The 10,368-nt window shown below is 44.0% G+C and overlaps 1 protein-coding gene across 2 annotated transcripts in view; it reads left to right on the top strand.

Moving 5' to 3' along the window:
- The first annotated feature begins 1,574 nt into the window (after positions 1-1,574).
- The window catches only part of NALCN (sodium leak channel, non-selective), a 356,507-nt gene continuing 347,713 nt past the window's right edge, over positions 1,575-10,368 (top strand). For both annotated transcript variants that reach the window (XM_075265321.1, XM_075265319.1), the window contains exon 1: positions 1,575-1,765. The gene's annotated coding sequence lies outside the window, so the exon portion shown is untranslated. The remainder of the gene's footprint in view (positions 1,766-10,368) is intronic.

Raw genomic sequence — 10,368 nt, 5'->3', positions numbered from 1 at the left:
TACGAATAGTGGATTTAATATCCGGGTCAAATGAGACTGTGAACTATGTGACTGTGAGACAGGGATAGATGTACTAGCAGGGTTAGCTAGGGATTACCTTTATTTAGGTGGGAACGTCACTCACCCAGCTCTTTGGGGCTCTATCTGGTCGGGATCCCTGTCAGCTTGTGATATGCGCGAGCTGACTTTTTCCCATAGGAATGCATTGACCAGCATTGATTGGCCGAATGCCATACAGAGTACAGCATTCGGCCAATCAACGCTGGTTCTGCCGGAGGAGGCGGAGTCTAAGATCTGGTGTAGCAGAGCTCAACGCACACTCAGCTCTGCTACATCTCGGGTGTAGCAGAGCTCAGCGCACACTCAGCCCTGCTACATCTCTGGATATAGCAGAGCTCAGCGCACACTCAGCTCTGCTACATCTCTGGATATAGCAGAGCTCAGTACACACTCAGCCTGCTACATCTCGAGTGTAGCAGAGCTCAGCGCACACTCAGCTCTGCTACATCTCTGGATGTAACAGAGCTCAGCGCATGCCCAGCTCTGCTACACCTGTGCGCTCAACACTGCTACATCTGAGATCGGACCAGAATGGAGACTGCTGTGGACCGATCTTAGACTCTGCCTCCTCCAGCAGAACCAACGTTGATTGGCTGAACGCTGTACTCAGTATGGCATTCGGCCAATCAACGCTGGTCAATTCCTATGGGAAAAAGTCAGCTCCCGCATATCGCAAGCTGACAGGGATCCTGACGAGATAGTGGCGTAATACAGGTACTTGGGCTTGTTAGATGCCCCCAGACATGGTTCCCCTGCTGTCCCAGTTGCATTCCAGGGTGTTGGCATCATTTCCTGGGGTGTCATAGTGGACTCGGTGACTCTCCTGAGTCAAAGTGTGGCTTCCCCTGAAACAAAGCATTTTTCCCCATAGACTATAATGGGGTTCGATATTCGTTCGAATAGTCGAATATTGAGGGGCTATTTGAAACGAATATCGAATCTCGAATATTTCACTGTTTGCTCATCTCTATTGTTGAACAATAATAAAAAGAATCCTCTCAAATACAACTTGCCTAATAATTCTGCACAGTGTATATTTATTATACAAACTGTTGCTACAATCTGAACTGTATTACTGAAAACTAGGAGGATTATTGTGTTTGCTGGCAGATAGATTGTGGTCAGCGTTACAAGTGCTTTAGTTGCGAGGGACCTGCAACAAGTACACGAGTAATATATCCTAGGTACTGGGTAATAGGTACTTGGAGAATATCTGATATATGTACTTATTATTAATATGTATTTTTGGGTATTATTTCTGTAAGTAACGCTATTTGAATTTTTCATTCATTTAACACGTTTTTTATTACCATTTGTTGGATTGCCACATATTCCATACAATGCGACATGTAGATGGCAGAGCAGGCTTGGAGTCTTTGTAATCTATAGATATATGAAGATATGAATAATCCATATTGTGACATGTATGCTTCCAGGCTCCATGCATATGCCCCTTCCGCCCCTCCATAAGGGGAGATCCCAGCTGTGTGTTGCTGTGAGACTGATGACAGGCAGGCAGGAAGCTGCAGCTGGCAGTCCCTCTCCTTGCTCGGCTATCACTGGGCTGTGTGTGCTTTATCTGAGGGAGGAAGGAGCCACTGCCTGCATCACCTGCTCTCCATACACCACCCCCAGAGGATGAGGACCACAAGCTAGAGGTGCAGGCAGGACGTCCATGCGGATGATGACAGAGCCAGTGCAATAGGTAGGTGATGGTGTCCTCACTCCCCCTCCCTCCCTCCCCTGCCGCTGTTGTGATATTGCTCTTCATCTCCTATGGCCCGTGCTGTGTGCCCATCCTCTGCTGTGTGCCGTGGGTAGTGGACACGCTGGGGGTATATCATGGTGGGGCTGCAGGCCCTGTGCACGTCTGTGTGTCTTTGTGGTGCTTTCCATACTCCAGTATGCTATGCCTCAGTCCATCTCTGATACATCACTATACACGTCATGTGTTCGGGCCATCTCTGTGGTTTAGATAATATGTGTGAGCACAGCTTACAGGTGAAGAGTATAGCGCCCCCTCCCCCAAATCACAGGGGGTTGTCATGGCAACGGAGCTGCCAGCTGCAGCATCCTGGTTATCAATGGGGAGGAGGAGGGGCGGGGAGTCCAAGGTTCAGCAGCATCAGGGGACAAGTGCAGGCTATACTACTAGAGCCATGGCTACTGGTCATGTGACCTGCACTCTGCTGCTGGGGTAAGGTGCAGTCATATACTGTATATACACACTGTATATCAAAGTGTAACCCTGTGGCACTGACACAACTCTTTCAATGGGATTGTAGTTAAAAGGTTCACAAAAAAATGCACATTCGGATTTGTAGCGCTTTGGTGTGTAAAATCTGCATTAAAGGGGCTCTATCAGCAAAATCATGCTGATCGAGCCCCACATATGCGTGCATAGCCTTTAAAAAGGCTATTCAGGCACTGTAAAAGTTAAATTAAACTACCCCCCCGTTTTAAAATAATAACTTAAAAAAGAATGTGCTCTACTTACTGAAGGTGCACGCTGGGCGGGCATTCAGGGTGTGTCTTCATCTTCATCCACGCCTCTTCTTCCTCTGACGTCTTCGGGTCCCGTCCTCCTCCGGCGCTTGCTCGCGGACACTGACAAAAAAAAATAGCCCGGGCGCATGCGCAGTAGCACGCGGCTTCTACTACGGCTACTGCGCATGCGCCCGGGCTATTTTTTTTTTATCAGTGTCCGCGAGCAAGCGCCGGAGGAGGACAGGACCCGAAGACGTCAGAGGAAGAAGAGGCGGGGAAGAAGAAGACGGCGCACCCAGAATGCCCGCCCAGCGTGCACCTTCAGTAAGTAGAGCACATTCTTTTTTAAGTTATTATTTTAAAACGGGGGGGTAGTTTAATTTAACGTTTACAGTGCCTGAATAGCCTTTTTAAAGGCTATGCACACATATGTGGGGCTCTATCAGCATGATTTTGCTGATAGAGCCCCTTTAAGCACTTGTACGTGTGCGAGCAGCCTAAAGGGAACGCAGTGCTGAATGAGCGCGGTAATCCCATCATCCTTGGGATTGTGGGGTCCCAGAGATCATACAGGGCTGAATATACCAACACTTTACATGGAAATAACCCTAGAACTACTGGAAAAAATGTATGCAATATTGACACATAGTTTACAGATGGAAAACGTTTATTTAACATGTATTACCAGTAACATCGAAATCCTCACTAAAACTACATAATGTTTCTAATGATACATTTTTTATGTATTTTAAGTGTACTAAACCCAACCATCAGTACTTGAATGTGTATCACATGAACTGGGCAGAGCTTTCTCCGCAAAGAAAAGACAATCAAGGTTTCTATTGACATAGTTCGATTGCAGACGACGGAGCTGCAGCCGACCTGCCATGAATTAAAAGCACGGGCTGCACACGTGGGACACGTTAATGTCCCCGTGTGCCATCCGTCCGCGGGCCATGCTTCCGTGGTTCCTTCCATTAAATAGGAGCCACGGAAGCATGGGCCGCAAAATAGGACTAGAATAGAACCTGTCCTATGTGATGCGGCCTGGACTGTCGGCTCGCACACAGTTGTGTGTACGGGTCCATAGAAAAGAATGGGTCAGTGTGCTATCTGTGAAATGAATAACGCACTGACCCCGACACCACGGTCGTCTGTGAGGGGCCTAACAATAAGTAGAGAGCTTAACAATTGTGAATGATTGATAAAGAGAGTATAATGGAAAATTGTATAACCTGTCCAAAAAATAATCTTTATTTGCTTAACCTGGAATATCATTTCAAGCAAATAATGGAAAAATACCCTATACAGTAGACTGGGCTTCAGAGACATTTCTCAGATACAGAGCTTCCACTAGTAATTACTACACACTTACAGAAAGTTAAAGGGATTCTATCATTAAAAACTTTTTTTTCTAACTAACACGTCGGAATAGCCTTAAGAAAGGCTTTTCTTCTCCTACCTTTAGATGTCTTGAATCTGTTTTTCATCAGTATGCAAATTAGTTCTCTCGAAGCACTGGGGGTGGGCCCCAGCGCTCAAACAGCACTGAGGGCGTCCCCAATGCTGCGAGAGAACTCTCTCCAGCGCCGCCTCCATCTTCTTCAGCAACCGCCCCTTCACTCGTCTTCTTCCGGCTGGGGTTAGACTTGTGCGCCTGTGCAGTTCGCTCTTCTAGCGGGCCGCAGCACAGCCGAGTGCAAATGCTGGCGGCCATTTTTTTGAGCATGCGCAGTACATTCCTGTACAGTCTGTAATTTTGCAGATTAGGAAGCCTTCTGATACTTGCCTATCTACAGCCTCCGAAGCCAGGATGGAGGCTGCGTTGGAGGGCTGTACAGAGCATACTGAGCAGGCGCAGTACGCTCTGTAGTCCATAAAACTACAGGAGTGCACTGTGCATGCTCGCGTAAGCGGCCGTCCACCAAAAAAATGGCCGCCCACATGTGAAGTCAACTCTGCCCGAGCCCCGCTGGCAGAGCCGACTTACGTTTGCGTTAAATTTTGACCCAGCTGGAAGAAGACGGTGAAGATGACGTTGGTGATGAAGATGGAGGCAGCGCTGGAGCGAGTTCTCTCAAAGGATTGGGGATGCCCCCCAGTGCTGTTTGAGCGCTAGAGCCCGCCCCCAGTGCTGCGAGAGAGCTAATTTGTATACCGAGAAAAAAACGGGATTTCAGGCGAACGGCGGCGCGGAGAAGACAATGAAAGGTAGGAGAAGAATAGCCTTTCTTAAGGCTATTCCATCGTGGTACTTAGAAAAAATGTCATGTGAATGATAGGATCCCTTTAACTAACATGATAAATTTATTCTCTGGATTGATACAATTACAGCAAAACCAATTATTTATTTTTTTATTTGCAAACATGTTTTACTACTTTTGCACACAAGATTAAAGATTTTGTTTTCCAAGACCTTTTTTTAAATTTTATATTTTTGTCAACCAAACAAAAACATTTGCACAAGAAATTATACTGCAGATTTACTTTTCTTACCTCTAAGTTCTCAAAAATTTCGCAAAGTTTTAGACATATTTACAAATTCAGTGGGCCTTTCTTATCTGTATTTGGGCATCAAAGTGTGTACAACTGAAACAAAAGTGCACACTTACTGTATATACTTGAGTATAAGCCGACCCGAATATAAGCCGAGGCCCCTAATTTTACCACAAAAAACTGTGAAAATTTATTGACTCGAGTGTAAGCCTAGGGGGGAAATCCACCATTGCAGATAAAAAGTCTGGTCATGTGCATTGCAGCTTAGTATCTCCATGTGCCTCATAGTAATAGCAGTTAACCCCATCATGTCCCTCACATTACCCCCCTGTGTGCCTCATATAAGAGTTACTGATATGTGGAACATTTGGAGGTAATAATTAGGTATCTTCATACTTAAAGGGGTTGTCCCATCACAAGGATCCTATCTATACTGCTTGTTAATGTGGATTTAAGACTTTTCCTAAATACACTGCTTCAGCAAAACTGCTTTGTTTGTCCACTATCTTACTTTATTCAATTCATTGTTGACACAGCCCTTGACTTTTCTGCTCAAAAGTCAAGTGATGTATCTGCCTGCTCTTAGGGAGGAGGGGCTAAGTGCACGGGAGCGAGCCTGTGTATCTAGCTATTCCTGTGTCTGCACCATGTGACCTAGCTTCCTGCTCTCAGATAGGGGAGCGGAGCTGCTTTCATTTCTGAACGTCTTCTGTTCTCCCAGTTATCAGGCTAGCTAATTCAATTGTGTTGAATATGGCAGAGACAGGCAGTCTCTGTATGTAACACAGAATGGAGTTGCTCCTGCCTCTACTTCATAGTCCAATATTGTGCATATAGTGTTGTTTAAGGACCTTTGATGACATCACAGGCCCTTCAGCTGCCCCATCGGATCACGCTATGCGATGGGTGGAGCTACACACTAATTTGGGGGCGGAGCTAAACGGCAGGTTGCATGTGAAACCCCGCCCACCAAATGATGCAAGAAACCAGGAAGAAAGAAGATTTTACAGCAGTGAAGACTGGTGAGTATGTGATGTGGGAATACCCCTTTAAGGTCCTTTATTAGTACCCTCATGTGTCTCACATATTAGTAACCCTTATATGGGGCACACAGGAGTTAGTATGAGGGACATGATGGGGTTAACTGTTCTTAATGTGAGGCACATGGAGTTACTGAAACTAAATTAATAACTCCAAATGCCTGACATTAATACATGTGTGTTAATGTACCTGTGTGCTTTACTTTCACTTTACTGTAGATTCCTCTCCTCCATACAACAGACATCTTCCATAAGACACAATGAATCCTGGTCGCTGACTTATCTGCAGATGTTACATACGAGTGGCTAAAGGACCTTTGATGACATCACAGTCATATGACTTAATGACAAGCCAATCACAGAGCAGTAGCACTAAAGGACCTCCCCTTTCCTTTAATTTATGCAGGTCCTTCCAGTTTTCTGTGCTCCTTAGACCCTGACTCCAGTATAAGTCGAGGGGGGCTTTTCCAGCATAAAAACTGTGCTGAAAAAGTCGGCTTATACTCGAGTATATACGGTACATTAAGCCCACTAGTAAAATAAGATAAAAGTTTCTAAAGATGCCCAAAATGTAACATCTAACATGAACTATATTGATAAAGTTTACAATGTCTGAATACTAGATTGGTAAATCTACCACAATGAAGCTACAGAAGATAAGCAGAATTACCATTGAGCCTGCCCTGCCTTTTGAAACCGATGACTCCGCAGATCTAAAGAAACAGCGTCAATGACATTGGGGTTCAGGGTATGCTGACTTGGTGTCTTTATTTATGACCATAGAGTATATGGCTATGATCAAAATAGATGTTTGTTCGTGGAAGACGAAGAAGGGAATCAAGAAATAGATACAGGAAAGATGGTGGTGCTAACAGATCCTGTTACATATGTATGATATGTGGTTAGCCAATCTTGTGGTTGAGTTATACGTTTATTCGAATATTTGGACTACAGATGGTTTGTTTTGTTTGTTTTTTAAACATTGTTGTGAATGATGACAGATAGAAAGGAAGGTACTCCGACTGCATCTTTCATTCTGTGAATATTTCAGTCCATTGTTCTGATTCTTTGGCAGATCAGAACAACAGACAGGACGAAGCTAGTGTGAATGTAGCCTTATCAAACTTAGGCTTTTTTTTACACAAACATGAAAAGAAAATGACTGCAAAAATCAGATGTAATGGTCATTTTGTATCCATGGGGGATATGTTTTCACAGATCATTCATAGACTTGAGTCAAAACAGACAAAAATAAGACCAATCCTATTTCCTGATGGTTCATTAAAAAATTAGATATGTGAATAGCCCCATTGAAATCAATGTTTTCTAAAAATTACTATGTGATGGATGTGATCTTGTACATAAAGACTTAGACCTTATTTACACAAGAGTGAAAAAGCCATCACAGGGGTGTATAAAAACAATGACAGGGAATGGTTTTTTTGACAGACAGACAGAAAAGTCGGGTAAAAAATCCAGACCTGTTCTATATTTGTTCATTTTGAATGATACATGGACCCAGTAGACATCAGTAGATCTGTTTTTAATGGATGTAAAAATAGCTTCACTACGGAGTTATGTTTTCGTTAAAAATGGATCAGTGGGTTGGGTTAAAAGAATAGTTTTTGACCCTCGTATGACGTAGGCAAGGCTTGTTGAAAATGGGGTGTGGCTTAAGGAGTTAAATTGTGAGCTATAGTTTGCCCAAATATTTTGGAAGTTGCATCAGAATATCATCTGTTATGACAAATTTTTGCTCCAAAAATTTTCTCTAAAATTTTGATGGAAACTAAGCCAACTAATAGGTGGTGTAAAGTTAGACTAGACAGTCAAACTACATTAGACAGGATAAATTTAGCCTAGAGTACTGATGGCGTACCTTCTAAAGTCTGAGTGCCCAAACTGCAACATAAAACCCACAAATTTATCACAAAGTACCAACACGGCAATTTAAACTTAATATTCTACGGATCCACAATTGCAGACAGTTCTGGACCCACAAAATACGGTTGTGTAAATGGGGCTTTACATTGCTTTCAATTATACAAACAACTTTGTACTGAAAGGTAATAGTCTCTGCATTTATCATACTTTTCAACAATTAATATTCACTAGTTACATCGCACAGGATCTGTTTTATAGTGACTGTAGTGTTATTACAGCCAGTACTAATATCACATGTCTCCTATAAAGCATAAATAGTGAAGGGTCCCCACGCCATACAATCTTCTCCACAGTGGCCCCCATGCAGTACAATCTGCCCCACAGTGGAGCTAGAAGTAGTGACCTTCAATGTCGTATTGGGGTGCCTAAGGCCCAATGGTAAAATTCATTCTGTGGGCCCGCTATACAGATACATGCAAATATTACCTCATGCTTGTTTGCTAATTTCCAAAATGATGGCAACATACATTTACTTTTTAGTAGTAGCTTGCTGGTTAGCCTCTGCTAAGGGTCCTGTGAATAGTCTGCTGCCTGGTTCTTGCCTTGAATTAGAACTTTCTGAGATTACTGGTGACGCCTGCGGTGTGATTGAGAAGATGGGCCACAGGAGGAATGGTTGGTCTGAATCTACACCTAGATCTCATCTCAGTAACTCAATGTATTTATAGTATTTAAAAATAAAAAGGGCAGTCACTGAAATAATCCACCCAGTTCATTATACTGAACATAGCCTGGTTGAAATGTTGTACATACAATAAAGTAAAATAAGTGTATGGTGCCATGCCTGGCTCAGAGACCCTCCAGGGATCTCACCTGTGGGCCAGTCCGAGCCTGCTTGCCTTCACTAGTTCAGCTCAGCTGTAATACATACAAATGGGAACTGATCAGTAATAGCTGCTTCTGTTTCTATACACTATGCTCAAAACTGTTACATTGTATGGGCCAGGTATCAGATAGGTCAGTTATTTTGAGGCTTTCAAGTCTTGCTTATAAAGTTACATCTGCAGACTACTCTCATGGTAATGTATTTCAGATAAGAATGAACGTCACACTTGAGATGTGCCAGTGAATTTCTTTTATTATTCACATTTGTGGTAGTATTATGTCAATAATAAAAGAAATTCACTGGCACATCTCAAGTGTGACGTTCATTCTTCTATGATTGCTATAGGTTGGGACCCTACGTCTACACACAAGAATCCGCAACTGCATCCCTCAACAGTACTTGAGATAGGCATACACAACATTTTCATTCTCTACCCCTTTGCCTGCAGAAGTGCACCAAGTCATTTTAGTCAACAAAAACAGGGACCCTTCTCCCTCACCCTATTTCACCAGTTGCGGTGCTCACATAGGACATTCTATTCTCCTACAATTTACAACACCCCCTTTTTGCACATACAGTATAGTTATTGCAGAGTTTAACCAGATTTCTGTGTACTCCTGTTTACATAATTTGACAAGCGTTACACACTTGTCAAGATTTACTCTTAGAGTTACTACGGCAACCCGCTAGAGGAACCCAAAAGCTGTGAGTAGTAGTAAGATGTCCACATGTTTTCCCAGGTAACCGCTTTTCTATGCTTATAGGTTGCTGTTCGGGAGAATTCCAAGCAGTGGCGTAACTAGGAATGGCGGGGCCCCGTGGCGAACTTTTGACACGCCCCCCCCCCCCAACCGACACCGACGTCGAAGACCTCGACCGACCCCCTCCTCCGCACTCTATTAAGTCCCTTAGTGGCCACTGCACACAGTATTATGTCCCATAGTGGCCCCTGTACACAGTATAGTGTCAGCAAGTGAATAGGGCCCGTAACGGCCTATTAAAAAAAAAAAAAAATGCAGCGGTAGCGGCTGTCACCGGGCCCCCTAATGGCCCGGGCCCTGTGGCAGCTGCCTCCGCTGCCTCTACGGTAGTTACGCCCCTGGTTCCAAGCAGACTCCCTGAACGGAATCCTGAACGCAGATGTGAACTAGGCCTAAGGCTGTCAGATATGTTTTCTCCTTATCTCTGGATTACAACTTTCAATTATCAGTATCAGCAGGGTCGGACTGGGGTGCCTAGGGCCCACCAGTGGGATTATTTCCAGGGGCCCACCCTACTGCCATATGTAATATCGCCCGTCCAGTTTTTGCCATTATACACGTTTAAAGTGCATTTTCACGCACAATACAGTGTGCAAAACAGCTATGGCTACACTACTACTTCTTTTATGCAACCAAAGATCGCAGTGTCCCTTTGGGACTCTTTCACATTAGTGAATGGAGTCGCAATGTGACTCCATTCACTAACATGAGTGAAAGAATCACAGGGCGACACATCTTTGGTTGTATGACAGAA

This window comes from Leptodactylus fuscus, chromosome 2 (assembly GCF_031893055.1).
Source record: "Leptodactylus fuscus isolate aLepFus1 chromosome 2, aLepFus1.hap2, whole genome shotgun sequence".
NCBI lineage: Eukaryota > Metazoa > Chordata > Amphibia > Anura > Leptodactylidae > Leptodactylus > Leptodactylus fuscus.
This window is presented reverse-complemented; position numbering and strand designations above follow the sequence as displayed.